The 17,052-nt window shown below is 34.2% G+C and overlaps 1 protein-coding gene and 1 long non-coding RNA gene across 6 annotated transcripts in view; one reads left to right on the forward strand and one right to left on the reverse strand.

The window, feature by feature from the left end:
- Positions 1-9,328, reverse strand: part of LOC126752419 (octopamine receptor beta-1R) — a 46,149-nt gene extending 36,821 nt beyond the window's left edge. For 3 of the 5 annotated variants that reach the window (XM_050463201.1, XM_050463237.1, XM_050463228.1), the window contains exons 1-2: positions 9,172-9,328; positions 8,805-8,996 (exon numbers count right to left, since the gene is read on the reverse strand). The gene's annotated coding sequence lies outside the window, so the exon portion shown is untranslated. The remainder of the gene's footprint in view (positions 1-8,804; positions 8,997-9,171) is intronic. The other 2 variants (XM_050463212.1, XM_050463220.1) reach the window with 2 other exon arrangements.
- LOC126752576 (uncharacterized) lies at positions 1,497-15,901 on the forward strand. Its single transcript, XR_007666007.1, has 3 exons — positions 1,497-1,658; positions 1,713-2,499; positions 15,653-15,901. It is a non-coding gene; the product is annotated as an uncharacterized LOC126752576 (long non-coding RNA).
- Positions 15,902-17,052: the final 1,151 nt, after the last annotated feature.

Here is a 17,052-nt window from a genome sequence, read left to right on the forward strand (position 1 = left end):
TTCCCCATTAATTTTGGATATTCTAGAGGAGAAATCCGAATTGCTTCATTTTCATGTAATTGGTAGCCCAAAGCAATCAAACTTCATTGGTAATATGAAACTATCAATTTGTCGTTTTGTCCATTCTTGTCAAACTCGCTTTATTTTCTCTTGTCGAGGTATGTACGTTCTCATGGTTGGGCAATTTATTTTCGATTTAAGCGCTAATGAACGCTTCATAGTTTGAACTTGTGACAGGCATTCTTATACATATATATACATTTACAATGATGTGACATAAAGGTACTATAGCAGCTCGCACTGCTCCTCAGCAATCAACTCGTTATACAACGTAAATATGAAGTAGGCTGTTATTTATTGTTTGTCTATAAATATGCAAAAGGCTTTAGTTTACATTTACTTTATTAACAAAAAAAGTTAAGTATTTATGAAATTTCATATTTTGGTAACAATTCCATCGAATATTAATAATAATTATATACAATATAGCAGCCCAAGTGGCTTCCTCTTAGTCCGTTTCCCATGAATATGGAAACAGATCTTCATAAATCTAACGAATGAGCGAAAAACGACTGGCCTAAGTATTTCATCAATCAATGTTTGAAAGTAGTAAATTTGTAATGTAGTGCTTGCTTAGGTCTACTCTCCAGTTCCAATCCTGACGGACGTAGATTTCAGAGCATTGAATGTATGTACGCATATGTATAGATATACATATACATAAAATTTAATCCAGATTAAGTTTTAGGACAACAAAAAGTTCAATCAAACTTAAATCCTAGCATTAGTTATATGAATGTAGAACGATCCAAAAACTTTAAGGCGTATATATTATAAGTTATTATCAATTCTGTTAAAAATTTGTAATGTCCTTTGTTACATAAAAATGTTCACTTATAAATAGATGGTGCCAAACGTTCATGGTACTACAATTTCTCTTATAAATAAATATTATTTACTCTTTACTCCCATTAGTAATTTGTCATATAGTTGTTTTAAGTTGGTTGTTGGCAAATTTTGAAGTAGCAGGTACTGCAATCATGTCTTCTTAGGGATTTTCCTGAGGAAGTAAATTTAATCCACAATGAGCGAAGCTTTTAATTCCTATTAAATCAACTCGATACTCACTTCGACTATTTTCTGATGTTGCAAATAATATATACAACATGTTGCAAAAGTAAAACATTTACAGTTGTAAATTTTAATGGATTATTAGTTAAAAATATTAATTGTCAATTTGAAATATTTCGTTTCCAATTCGAAATTTTATTGCTCTTAATGCAGGGGATATTCTTTGGCTCCACTGGCCTTTGCTCACTTCCATAGCCGCATAACCATGTCATTTATGTGCATCACATAAAGTCTAACCATTGTTTATCGGTGCTTCGAGCAAAAGCAAAACAAAAAAGGCCAATAAATGATTCAACCACCCGACAAACGCACGCCAAAATGGAATGTGGAGACATTGAAAAGAGACGAGGCCGCAAAATGTTGGTTAATGTAGTTCCACGAGTTCAGTGCGCAGCCGAGTGTAGTAGATAATCGTAAATTTCGCAATCGTAACTTGCTTGACACAGTCCCAGGCGCGTGCTGATGAAGGATAGGGCAACGCATGAAGGGAGCGTCCGGTGGATGTCCTCATACAAAAATCGACCTATGTATGTATGTATATATATATGTTTATGAATGTGTACCTATATCTCATTTTTAAGCAATCCGGACCAAAATATTGTGAATGCTTGTAAAAAATCGCTTCCATAAAGGTACTTGAGCACCACCGAAAGCTTGACATTTGTGCAGAGCACATCTAAATTGGAATTATTGGATTAAAACACGCGACCGTGACGTTTGGGGCCCACTGCGCCAACAACAATCGAAAAGTCTTCAGTGAGAAGGAAAAACAAAAATCGAATTTGAAAAGATGACAAAGTGTTGGCACACAGTGGAATTGGCAGGAGATAGTCGGTAAATGCCGAAAACAAACACTGCGCCGCGGCGAGAAAATAAAACGAAACAAAACACATGACAACGTGTCGATGGGCCCAAATGCAATAAAGTCAAATACGCGTTCCGGTGGGATTGAATGAAAAAATGTATACCCACACATAAAGCAAAAAAGCAATAACAAAGCAACGTAAAAAAGCGAAAATTGAATCAAGAGAAAATCCAAAGCGACGCAAAGCACCAACCCAAAAGAAGTAAATAAAGTACTGTTACGAATGGACGAATACTCGAAAGACTGAAGGCAAGTGTTCCCGAGCAAAAACTGGGTAAACAAACAATACAAAGATGCTCTTGAAAGTTTCGAGAAGGTGACAATCCGTGCGGCGGTTGTGGTATCAAAGCAAAGCGTGTCAAACAAAGTGTTGAGATTTCGTTGATTTTATTTGGTATTGTTTGTCTCCTTTTCGGCAAGTGTCCTTTTGTGGGACTTTAATTCGAATTCTAAATGAGTAAACATCGGAAATCCTTATTACCCATTATCAAGCAAAATATTAGGTAAGAATGAAATTCTTCTGTATGAAATTCTTTCGACCTAAAAAATATGAACACATAAATATGCGTTAATAAAAAAGAACTGTAAGCAAAGAGTTTGGCAACTTGAACATCTTGAAGCTATCCTTAGTAATCAGAACAAATAATCAATTTGGATTCGGAAGAATTGAACCATATATGACAAAGATAAAACAAAATTGACAAGATTTTTATATTTCATGCGGTACGTTAAGCGAACAAACTATTATACTTTGTATCTTTAGCGTTCGTTTTGTGTTTTTTTTTCAAAGAATATATGCGAATTCAACTGATATTCATAAATACAAATACTCATACTTATATATGTATTAAAAATTAAGTTGAAATAAAATATTTACATATATAGTAAAATCATGAAAGAACCAGGTAAGAAGTTGAAACACCCACTGGCTCTTTATTTATCCTCCCTCGGGCATTAATGGGCTCAAAAGTTCGGATCATTACATACAAGCTTGACTTGGGTACCCAAAAATTTCACAAGCAATTCTAAAACTCACAAAACATTTAAAAGTTTCGTATTTATAAGCATTTATTAGCCACCGTGGACAAGTGATTCGAGAGTTCAAACCTGAGAGAACACTAGCTGTGTCTTAGAAAGCACTTAAAGGATTCAAACATTGAAAAAGTCTCGCATAAAGCCCAACCACTTTAACACACCGCCTCAAATGTACGGCATCTTCTATTTCCCTGATATCATGTTGGCACCCAGTGCAAATAATAAATAAAATAGTACTAAAACTTTATATGAAAGTATTAATATCTTTCACTGATACATATACATATATTTACAGTTGTATTTTCTTCAGAACTCACATTGTTTATTGACCTTGTGAAGTAGAATTACCTACAAAATGGGAGAAACCCTTTGCTAATACTATAAACAATTATTGATTTATTATTATCATTACCGTGCAACCCATTTTAGGCTCTCACTCTATGTACATATGTACCTACCTATATTCACATATTCACAGAAAGAGTATTCAATCGAAAAGAATAAATAGTAATGATGCGACAAAAATGTATCAAAAATGGACGAATTTATAAATCGCTTTATTGGAACAGTAGAAGAGGATGAAAAAATAAATAGATTTGCGATATGTATATCCACATACAGATATAATACAATATATGTATGTACGCGAGTACATGGAGCGTACAACGATTAGAAAGATATAGCAAAAGATGTAAAAAAGGAGCAGCGAAATTTGGTTGCTGGGTACCAGATTGCAGCTCCACAGACGCATGAAATCAGATGAAAAGACTACGGCATCAGTGCCATTGATAGCCCAAAAGTCAACATAAAATTCAGAGCGTAAGGTATGTGGATATGGTCCATTATTTTGGGTCATTTATAAAATGGTCTAATAGAATGTAAATGTAGATCAACTCACTCAATAAGATCAGTATTCTATAGGATGTCAACGTCTCCCTACATATGAGTATATATAGACCAATCCTAACATGTGGTGCACAGCAGAAAATTAAATGGAATTCCGAGGAGCAGCAGGAGTTACCTGGACTTTTAACTCATGTACAAAAGCTGCACTAAACATGCTCCTGCACCAACTGCTCATAGACATTTTCGTACGGAAAGTAACAGCACTTTCTGCTGCAAAAGCTAAGGAGATTGGTGCTGGGAACACGAAGATTTATGGGCATAGCGAAATTCTGAACCAGCACGAAACAAATCTAAATAGATCAGGCTATAACCTCCTTAGCTTAGACTTCAATAAGGATTTCTAGGTGAGCATACCCTCTAGACTTGGGTGGAGAAGAGACTTAGAGGAGGAGAAAACCCCTCAATCTATGCCGACGGAGCCAAAACAGACTGGGGTGTAGGGACACAGATATACTACGAAGAGCGTGATATCTCTCTATCTTTCCATCTGCAAAACTCAGCTAGCATCTTCCAAACGTACTACTTGTAGAAAAGGCCTGTAAAGTTCTATTGAACAACTAGGAATAAAGGAAGTAACCATTTACAATAGGCTGTATTACTAAACTTGTCGCCAAGGATCAATTTCAAAGAAAGCAAAGATGGCTTTAAGCTAACTGGAAGGACAATTCGACTTATCCATAATTTGGGTTCCCGGTGAAAGAAATATATGCAGTAACGAAAAAGCAACTGAGTTCTCTAAGTCAGGAGTCTCTCTAGACGAATCCGAGGCAGAGTAATATCGTGTTCGCAAGAAACACGAAAGAAAAGATAAATGGGTATACCCTACAATAGCATTTGTCGTAGCTGCGAACTCGAAGGAAGCAAAGAAACGGGGTTTCACTTCCTCTGTGAGTGGTAATTGATTTTTTGAGATAAGTAGTTTCACTGAGGGCACCAAATGGTTTGAACAAAACAATGGAACGTGATATAAAAATAAAGTCCCTCGATAGTGTATTACTTAGAATGCCGCTGCCAGCGCTAATTGAGACCGAAGGGACAGCACTCTTACCTACCTACCTATATTTATGTATGTAGGTGTTTCAATCAACATTTCACTGGTAAAACTCTGAGAATTTTGAGATTCAACTCTTCAGTAGGGGACAGTGAAATTGACACAACTCTTGCCCAGCTACTATTTTCTGTTTTCATAAAGTCATCCACGTGCGCTGAGTATCTGTTTTAAAGCCCTCGGAAATGAGCGGCAAGCACGTGCGCTGAATATAAAAATAGCAGAGTTTTGTTAAATATTTAAGGAGACTTCATGTTTATTACAGCGGGCGTAACATATACATATGTATATAGTACATATAATGTTTATATGTACAATTTAAGAGAAGATTACGGGAAATGTATGCGAAAGTGAAATGGAAGACAAGTGTACAGAACAATATGGAATTTGATGGTAGAAATGCCAATACCGACAAATCTGAGTCAAGAAACTTACGTGCGTAAATTGCGGAGTGACTGTCGTACATATGGATGACCTGGCGTTCGTTTGAATTCGTTCAGGGTTGTAGACATCAGCAATATTTTTCTCGGCAAAAGTATTTTTCAAAGAATAATTAAAATGCTTTTTAAGCAGTGTTACCAAGTTGTGTGTGTTTGAGAGAGTTAGTTCTTTTTTACGAAACCCAGCAATATTTCTAATCGCATTCATCGATATGCGTACATATGTATACAACAGCGTTAGCATAATGACATAAATTCAAATACCTGTTGAGCAATTTTTCTACTTTCTAAACAAAATAATAAAAAACTAATATTCTATCTATATAAACTAATCATAAAAAATTATTTTGTCGACAATAAATTGAACAGAAGTCTTTTTGCCCGATACTAATCTTCAAACAGATTTAAGTATGTTTCGCTTTGTCAGTTAAAGTACTAAAGATTGAAAAATAGCGAAGCTTTTTACTGAAATTTCACTTCAAAAGCAATTTACAGGTGCGTTGAGCCGGACTCCTTTCGCCTTCTTGCATAGAACTCCAAGTATGTATATTTGCAAACGCAGAACGAACTTACGTATTCTCGAAAGGAATCGCAATTCTGTTGTATATTCCAAAAAAGTCGCACTCGGGTATAACAAAAATCTCAATAAAATCAGCGAACAAAGCAGCGAACAAAGCAGCCACACGACTAATGGCTAAGCCATGTAGCACAAATTATTTTCATTGTGAAAGCTTACTCAAGGATAAGCTACTTTCCTGCAATACAGCTATTTTTAGCCCCAAGCAGTCAAGCCTCTGTGCTCGTACACCCGTTACGTGCCAACATGGACACCACATGTACTAGGTACGTTCAGAAAATAACGGGAATTTTAAAATTTAAAATTTCACGGGTTTGCAGAGCCTAATAGTCAGTACTTTTTTTAGGTTGATATAGCTGCTCCGGAAGTATGATACAATTTTCTGCTATATTTATTGCTTACTTTGTCTGTAGTCCCTATTTTTATTAGTTTGCTGATTTTCGTTTGTTGAAAGAAATTGATCAAAGGATTTATTGACGAATTATTGGCCAAAAACAATGCTGTAACGATGCCCTAGCCTCCACATTCGTCGGACATGGCTCAAAAATTAAGAGAACCTTAAAGGGCCGTCGTTTTACAAGATACATGGAAATCGCTGAAAGAGCTAAAGGCTATCCCGAAAATCGAGAAGTGTTTCAACGATTCAACGATTTGAAGAAACGATGGCATAAATGCATATTATCAATTGGGGTCTATTTTAAAGACGACAACATTAATGTAGACGAATGAATAATTATTTCCTTCACAAGACCAAAAATGCCCGTAACTTTTTGAACACACCTCATACCATTTAGCCTTCTGCGCTTACCTGTAAGGGAATCCTATACCCCTAAGGGAATCTGATGAATCTGAATTTTGTCACAGAGATAGATAGAAGCTTCAACTTAACAGTAAGTAAGAAATTTTTTTTTCGATTTTTATTATTAATGAAAATATTTTAAGGTCTAGTATTAATCATGATCTGCGTTAACTCTCTCTTCTAAATACAGTTCAAAGCCGGAAAATTGTTTCACGTCAAACTTCGTCGCAAATGAGTGTGAAACTGGCGACCTGCTCTGAATGAGATTGTAATGATGCATCAGCGTCGGCTGAGTCGGCCTGTGCACTCCAAAAATAGCCAGATACAGTTTTTTCACTTTTTAAAATAGTGAATGAATAATATTCCATGTTCATGCCAAAACAAGACGTCGAGGACAAAGTTACCAAGAAAAAATTATAGAACCATGTTTATCCATTGTCATATATCGGCGTGAATTTCGGGATTTATATTACGGAACAACTCCAAACACAGCTTAGAAACAGCAGTTTGTCGTTGTTTTTGATATTTACAAATTTTTGGTTTTAAAATGGGCTCCAACTACGAATCATATGGATTTCATTATACATATAGTCGCCCTCTCATGGAAATGACTTAAAGTTGTCTATACGCGATATCCTTCTCAAGGACGCAAAGTTCGCTTGTCTATCAGTTTGAAAGATAAGACAATAATGATGCATTGCACATGGCATTCTCATATTGAATTAAAAGTTCCACCATCCTCCAAGTGGCAATCATTCTGGTAAAGCTGCTCTCGAAACCATCATATTTAGTTACATAACTGTAGGATGTGCTTTTCGAAAATAACAAAAGCGACAATTGAAAGGATAATAACGACTGGCAGTAAGCCATAAAACGTTCTACTAAAAGACAGTTATGATAACCGCAAGCAATTGTTAATAGTTCTGTGGATAAGTCAATAGCAAACATATGTACATGAAGGATGTGCTCAAGGTTAAATGCTGGAAAAATTACAAAATTCCGAAATAAGTCATAGTCAGTCACAGAATAAAAGAAACAAAGGCACACAAAGTACGACAAACTAGATATAATGCAAAGGACGATAATGACCACACACAATTATCATAGGCGATTATTAGAGGATTACTTCTCAAACGTTGAAGTACCTGTACAGAACTCCTTATTGCTTTGTAAAAATTTGTTAATAAGCGGCATGCTATATGTTTCCATCATCTTCTAATTTATCAATCTGAATTTACGAATTCCACGACCGTTAGTTTTTCCCTGAGATTCAAAAACACACCAGCCATATTACATTTATTTGTTCTCAATACTCATTTTTGCACAGACAAATACACAAAATTTAAAAATAACCAATCGTAAGAACGCTGTAAAACTCACCAAACTTTTGGCGAATAGAAAATACAGAGGCTTCCACCGTGTTTTTCTTTAAGCTCCCTAAACACCGCAAAACGGGCTTTAAGTGAACGTTACATACGTGTGAATTACAGCTACACAATGAGAGCAATGTAGAGCAACGCAAATGAACGTTTTAATGCCTAAGGAAGATTGACCACGAAAATTTAAAAAAAAAGTTTGAATGGTTTTCGTATCTCATTTGCGCCACGTGAAATCTGGGTATTAGAACGGCAGCAGCAGTTCCATTCTGTCGTCAGGTATCATTAGTCGTAAAGCTTGAGCTACTCTCATGTCTCGATGTCTTAAGACTCGTGTTTTATATACAGTATAAATATCAGAATATAATTTGTGACACAACATCACAAACAATAAGTACAACAATAAGTCTACACAAAGAAGACTTGTAGGCTCAAGCATAACCTGCGAGCAAGAGCTCTGGATGGTTAAAAACTGGAACAATTTAAAAAAATGCTACTAGCATTACATATATATTTGTCTACATAAAAGTACCTAATACTTTTAGACTGCAATGTGGTACTCAATTTTAAGCGACCCGAGTTTATAAATTAATTGCAAAATGCTTTAAAGGAATTCAATATACTTACAGTTATATTTGGTTTCCAGCCGATAAATTGGTGGGCGCGGATTTTGATTATGAACAATTCAGAGCCACACAATAACTTTCAGCTATTGAAACCACTGATTTAAAAGCAGGTAACGGTAATTTTTCCCACCAACATAAAGATTTAATTCAGAATTTGTAAAAACCAGAGGGGCCAATAGTTAATTAATCTAAACTAAAATTACATATGAATAAAAGATGATACACATATAAGACATACAAGTATGTATATACATATGGATATGCATATATGAATCACTAAATTAACGAGCCAGTAAAGTACTTGTACATTGTGATAACGAATGCCATTTAGTGAACACAAATTTTTTATGAAATTTAATCGCCCATACCACTTCAAAAAAATTGGCTTTCTTAGCCTCCACACCAACAAAGCTCACAATTATATATAATATGTATGAAACCTTTTCAAAGCAATAAAAAAATTTCGAACACAAATCCCTTTCCTCTTAGTATGAATTGACGCGCGAACCGCACATGCAACACGAACAAAGCACAAGACAATACTGTTGGCAGTATGCAAGGATACGACGAATAATGGCGTTACGAAGTCTACCGTCGTTGCCGTCAACGATGAAATACGAGTGTAAAGCCTTATGGCTATGTAGGAGTAAAGTGGAGTTACCTTCGTTGGTCGCCTAACAGTATGCTAAATTTAACCTTCCTGTTGTTTTGGCGCTGCCGAGGTACGGTCTTTACTTCGGTTACGTCCTTTCACTTTTACGTTACTTTCACCTGTTTCGGGCGCTTATAGTTTTCCCCTTTATTTTCATAAAACAAATTTCAAGTGTACTTTAGTAGTTGTCTTGTTTATTCGCTACAAAGTGTCAAAGCACTCTCACATCTTTGTATTATCAAGCATGTGTATACCTCGAGTCGTATATACCGTCCGTACGGTACCGTCGATGTGTACGTATTCGCTGCTGCCAACAGAATGCCATTGTACGAACGTGATAGCCATTTGTAGGCGCCAGAGCTTCTCCTGAATTTTTAACTGTCATATTACCAACATTGTTTTAGTTGCTTTAGACATACATACATACCTTCACTAAGGTAGTTCTCCGTTAGCTGATAGCAATCCGAAAAGCGCTTTTTTCGAAATTTAAATTATTCGTAAACGCTTCGAAAGAGTTTTTATTTTGAGGACTTATGCGTTTTTAATTAACTGTCTTAAAACAGAGCATTAACTATCATGAAATCAAGATTGTGTTAGAACATTGTGTACATTCGCAAGTCAATTAAAAATACTTAAGCATACTAAAATTCCAATGGATTTAAGATGTAGGAGCAGAATACATATGTATATATTTTGTTATGAAGTCTTAGACGAAGTCAAGAGGGATGCTGCTTACCTATGTAATCAATCGAGTGAGTTTCTGTTCCCACTTCCTCTCCTGCCACAGCTTGTGCATCTTCATCCTTTAATTTTTCTTCTTCTTTGCTAACATTTGTTGCTCCTATTATTGCTGCAACATTGTCCTTTCATTTGTTATTGTTCTTGCTTTTGTTTCCATTGCGGCATTGTTGCTCTTTTCTGTTTGATGTTATTACCATTCTCATATACAGTGAATTCACTGAGCGGGAGTTCATCGTCTCTTGGAGACACTGTTGCGAGTGGCGGAGGCAACGTCACGTAATCACACGAAGGCAAAATGAAAACAATCACCAAAATAATGAACTTCACTTCATTGCGTCATTTGTACTGTATATTGTTAGTTTTGTTTTTGTATTAACAGTTACTTAACGCTTCATCCCATATTGACTTAGTGGGAATTTTGGAAATCTTTTTTCCTTCTTCTTCTTTGGCCCATGCATTTTGATTTTATTTTCATTGCAATGCTTTCGATTTTCTCTCTCTTGGAAGTACTAATTCATAAATGTCATTATTAATATCCTTATGGGAGCACGAAAAATAGTTAAATAACTCACTTTACAACAGGAATAGTTAATATTACTGAGGCTCTGTTTAATCTCGAAAATACTTATACTCACAACTACTCCGATAATCAACTCAAACGTTCGTTCCCGCATGACTCTCTTATACACTCACACGGCCAGGAGCAGTGTCGAGCTCAATTGTTTTCTAATTAAATTACCTTAAAAAGAATTAGAAATTATCATATTGTCATAATTCGCTTATTGTGATTAAATGAAATCAAATTTAACCGTCAAAAGACACAATAGGATGTAAGGCACCATGGGATATAACATATGTATGTACTTTTAACAAAAGTCTTACATATTTACATACATACATATGTCAATAAAAGATAGAAATAGTATTTTATTTGCTTGACTTGTTCAAAAAAACATTAAAATACCAAAAACAATTTTTGAATTAGGGTTCAAATAATTCAGACACTCAGTTAAATACATACATACAAGGATGTATGCATTTACACATGTATTTGTATGTGTTTTATATGAGTGTCTGAAATCGTCGTTATTTTTACTATAGGTGTACAAGAATGTATTTAGATGCATTAATTAAGAGGATTATATAGGAGAGGATTAGCTAGGTCAGTGCCACAATCGAATTAATCTGAATAAAAATAAATAAATATAGTATATGAAAACATTTCATTCAAATTATTTTTCAAATTTTCAAATATTACTTCTCCGTCAATCAGTTTGCACTTAGAGAAAGCCGGCGCTCTATATGCAAATATACGTACATATGTCCATGGATGTGGGTACACAAATGATTGCAACAAATTATGAGTTATGCCTCTAACGATTGTTTCTGCAATGTTCAAGTTCATATTTCCTACTAAGCCATGTTACACTTCGAAAATTTAACTTTTTCTCTCACTCATAGAGATATATGTACATATGTATGTACTGGTATAAGCAAAAAATAGTAATACTTTGTTCATAATTTTAAAATTCTTAATTTTATCTTCAAAATCTATATCGTTCTCCTCATAGTAATCCCCCTTGGCCACAATTCCCTTGTTCCAACGTTTTTCCCAATCTTAAATTGACTCAAAACGGTTTCCCCTGATCGACTAGGAGTCTAGACAGGCCAGAAGTCACATCAGGTGAATACGGTGGTTGCGGAACAATATTGGTTGCAAATTTAGTGAAAAACTTACGAAGAATCAATGCAGTATGCGACGGCGCATTATCGTGGTGCAAAAAGCAAGAGTTGTTGACCCATAATTCTGGTCTCTTTTCACGAATAGCTTTTCGCAAACGACGCATAACACTCAAATAGTATTCTTTGTTGACAGTTTGGCCTATCGTAAGGAATTTGGAGTGCACCACACCTCGACAATCGAAGAAACCGTCAACATAACCTTGAATTTCGACCTGTTTTGAAGTGGTATCTTCGGCTTCGGCTCACCTTTGCCAAGATGTTTGGCCGATTGATCGTCTGTTGTCGGGTCGCAAGCATAGATACAAGACTTATCGACAGTTACAATGCGTTTCATGACATTCTCGTAGTCGGAAAGCATTGTTTCACAGTCGTTAACCCGACGTTGTTATTCGAAAAAATTTAGTGATCAAATCGTGCTTTCACTTTTCTTGGGTCCAAATAAACTTCTTTGTTGAATAATTTCACTCATCGGAAAAATCGCTGAATTCAGTTTGTGTACTTCAGAAAGACAAGCGTATACTAAATACTTATGATTATTTTGATGTGGAATTTGGCACAGATGTCATTGACAAACATACCAACCGGTTGGAACCTAGAAAAAAATATTTCGATGAATTGGATTTCAGGGACAAATTTAAATTAAAAAGCCTTACTATTTTTTTCCCACAGTACAAGGTATTTTCCAAAGAAAACGGAACTCAAAAAAACGGAACTAATGGGTTTTTCGGCAAAATCAATTTATTTTATTCAAAATAGTCTCCTTCTGCTTCAATATAGATTTTTGCACGGTCCAAAAGCATATCGAACGAGTGTTTTAGCTCGTTGGCCGGTATGGCCACCAGTATGCCAGTATGCCACTGCAAGCCTTTTGAATGGCCTCTACGTCTGCATAACGCTTTCCTTCATGGGCAAATGCATTTTTCCGAAAAGGAAGAAGTCGCACAGTGCCATATCAGGTGAAAACGGGGAGTGGTTAATGGTTAAAATGTGATTTTTGGTCAAATAATCGGTCACAAGATGTCCTTCGAGTGTTGGATTCTGAGCAATTTTTGGTCGTCAGTAACACAGTTTCGATGGAATTTCCGGTGATCACGGATTTTGATTGGCCCACATGTTGATCGTCATTTGTGTCCTCACGACCACTTTGAAAACGTTGCAACCACTCGTGCACTCTGCTACGGGATAGGCAATCACCGCGATAAACTTGTTTAATCGATTGAAATGTTTCGGTAAAAGTTTTATCAATTTTAAAACAAAATTTAATGTTGACTCTTTGTTCGAAGCTCATTTTCGCACCGATGGCACAAACATACTGACACTTAAAACGCAATAACTTCACCTCCAATCAATGAAATGTCATGAAATTCTCACTGGATAATCGACAAAGATAGCAGATTCTAACGCACCAGTCGACATATAGATGGCGCCACCAGGGGGCGCTCCTGTTCACTTTGGAACGCCCCTCGTAGTATGTTATAAACAAAACTGTTAAGTAATGATTACTAATCATAATAATTAGTAATTAGATTTTTTTTTTTTTTAAAAGGTGAAGTAATGATTATATTACGATTATTTTCAGATTCGGAAGATTACAAATTGATTCCGATTACAGATAATCGGAAAATAGTCAAGATTAATAAAAATTTCGAAAAAATAATCAAAAATAATAAAAAGTAATCGAAAAATAATTTGACCACTTTCAAAGATTACTTTTGATTGTTTTTGATTATTATTTTTTTTTGCGAAATTATGGCACTAGTGTTTCATGTTAGTTGTTGTTTTTCACTTTTTGTTATTACTACTGATGTTCATCAATTTGATAATTGATAACCTGTTGCATTCTTCTTGATTCTGCATTTTGTATAAAGTAAATATTTCTTTTGCGTACATTTTTTTGTGAGTGTTGTAAGTACAATAAGGTTTCTATTTCTTCATTGGTAGTTAAACAGCAAAATCCATTATCACTGAAAATTTAGTGATAGTGGAAAAAATGTCACTATCACTAAACCTTTATTCATATTGAAAAACAAATTGCACTACCCTTAAAGGTAGCCCTGGACTTTCTTCAAGGAGAAAGCAACATTAACTATGGATTTTTTTGATTTCAGTGTGATGGTGAGCTTATGCGGCTTATGCGTACATTTATTTTGTTTTTCATTTTAAAGATTTAACTTTACAGATGATGAAATTGAAGTAAGTTCTTCTCCACAAGAACAGATTAAAGTTGACCAACGATCCGTAATAAAACAGCAATTCTTCAGCTATTTAAATGACAATGCAAGTGCTGACGAGATTTACCAAAAATATGGTTTCTTAAGGGAGCATTTATTTTTTTTAACACGCCCTTAACGTCTTCAGCTCCAGTTGAACGACTGTTTTTATTTGCCGGGATTGTCAACAGTCCAAGGCGGCAATCATTGTCTGATTTTTCTTTTGAAAAATTAGTTGTAATGAAGGCCAATTGTAAATACTATATGTAAATTATAAAACTGTTTTTTTGTGAATTGAATGTATTTGTTTTCTTTATTATTTTTCCACGTATTTTTCCCTTTTTTTTGATTTAGGAAGGACTAAAATGTTATTGGTTGTTTTGTTATTGAAGTGATTACACCTTTATTTTGTATACAAAAACTATCTAATTTTGTTTTATTTGTTCAGAATGCTTTCAATGCAAATTTTTCAAAACGAAATGTAAGTATAAAATGATAAGCTTTCAAATTTTTTTAAAAATAATCGAAAATAATCAAAAATAATCCTTGAAAGTAGCCAATTACTTTTTTGATTACTTTTGATTATTTTCTCGTAATCCTAACTAATCTTAATTATTTTTGGATTATTTGTAATCATAATTAATTAATAATCAGGAATTGTTAAAAAGAGAATTATGTAATCAATACCATTCCTTTTCAAATTTAATCTAATTGATTACTAATCGTAATCCAAATTTAACAGCAATGGTTATAAATTTATATTAGCCACCAGCCAGGATTTTATATAGAGATATAGAACTTTTACTGACACTGAATTTTTTTATATACTTTTAATTCTGGGGATTCTTTTTAGATTTATTCGCACCTCAATTACGGAACGTACTATGTACTACATACATATATACAAATGTAAACAGAATTTAGCATCCATTTATTTATACCTCTGCACCGTGTTACACAAAAACAAAGTGGATAAAAGATAATCAATTTGGGTATATAATTATTGATGATTTTAGCATATACATACATACATAACTGTAATTTAGTCTCTACATCCCATCAAATGGTAACTTAAGTAAAAATTAGATTTCTAGAGGTAATTCCGTTTACGTATTCCTTCTATTTCTGAGAAGGTTACCAAATATAACAATCCTATAGTATTCACATATTTAATGTGTTTATCTCTTAAATATTAGAACTATAGAAAACAATATCTAGATAACTGAAGTATTAATAAATATAAGTATATCAATATATGTATATAAATATATATAATATATATAAATTTTCAAGTAGTCATATACAATCCACAGGCCAGAATGTGAAGCACATAAGTATATTAAAAATTAAATGAAGTAGACGTATTACTTATGATACGCTAATCTAATATCCAAAACGGGCACTCTTGATATAGAAAATTGTTTTACACTAAATTATACCAATATTAAAATAGTACTCAAACGTAACGCTTGCTGTAACTTTTTCTCTTTATTTATTTTTCAGACATAAGTACTGCACACATATGGGAGACATCACTCGATGTAGCGTTAATTTGTTCCCTTCGTTAAGCTCAATAAAACACGTTTATGCCTCGTTGATTTCTCAACTCAAACTTTTATACATATGTATATCTAATATATTGGTACTCTACTGTTTTTTTTTTATTTCAAAGCTCTTACTGAGAATTAATATAGTTATTACCTTTTGTAAATATTTCGTCAATTGAGTCAAATAAACACCGTACAGATGAAATATGCCCTTTATTTGAATAAATTATATTTAATTGTATAAAATAAGACAAGTGGTCTGTTGTGACATATTTTGAAACTGTATCAAGAGGGAGGAATCTGCAATATCAAACTTCTCAGAATGTCCAGGAAAACTCAGCCATCGTTTAGATGAACAGTCGGTAATATGGATCACTTTGATATATTCATAAGTATATAATATATGTGGACAAAAATGTTTATTGACGCGTAACATTCTGCGGCATTGCTAAAAACATTCGGAGTCGTTCACAATTGATGGCAACGCACAGTGGTCGGTCTTGTATGGAATCAGCAGCCAAAAATACTTCCGCTGCTTATATAAAAGTGAAACTTTTGCCAGTAGGTTTAGCAAGTCCTGATTTGTAGCGATCCGTTAGTTCTTTCGTGTGTGATGGAGTCGATACATCTTAACGTCCTTATTGCTTAACTCAGCAGATTCTTCTGAGAGCTCTCCAATTGAAACTGGTGCATATTGAATAACATCGGTGAATTAAAATTTTACGGACTGACGAAGGAAGATAATACCAGGAATATTTTAAAGTTAATTCCTTTGCAGGATCTAGCGCAAATCTAGTGTATTTAGGGTTGATTAAACTGATTCTTTTTGAAATTGAATTCGAACAGGACGGCAATAGCGGGTGGACAAAGATCTGCAGTTTTGCGATTTTATTATCAGTTGTACAGGGACATATGTGGTGACAAATAAATTATTGTCTTCGAAATTATTATTTTCAAATTTCTGCTTATATTCCCTCTGACCAGAATTGCCATCAAAGCCACATATTCCTATTGATAACAGGTAATTAGAGGATACATGCCTTTCATTAATTACATTTGTCCAATCCTTTTTTTATCTCAACTTCAACATCAGATTCTGAGACCTTTATTTGCTCAGGATAACTGTTTTTCCTTTAAAATGTTATCATAGCAGGGTAAAAAGTTAATATCAAGTTTTTTGTTAACGAAGCTTCTAATAAGCAACATTTGATAAAAGTGAGAAAATGATAAAATGAAAACCAAAGCTCAAATATGTATATACATATATGTTTTATGATGAAAAAAAAAAAACATAAAAAACAATAAAATATGCACGAATATATGTACATATGTACACGTAAATACAAAAATCACATG

The sequence above is a fragment of the Bactrocera neohumeralis genome, chromosome 2 (assembly GCF_024586455.1).
Source record: "Bactrocera neohumeralis isolate Rockhampton chromosome 2, APGP_CSIRO_Bneo_wtdbg2-racon-allhic-juicebox.fasta_v2, whole genome shotgun sequence".
NCBI classification, from domain to species: domain Eukaryota; kingdom Metazoa; phylum Arthropoda; class Insecta; order Diptera; family Tephritidae; genus Bactrocera; species Bactrocera neohumeralis.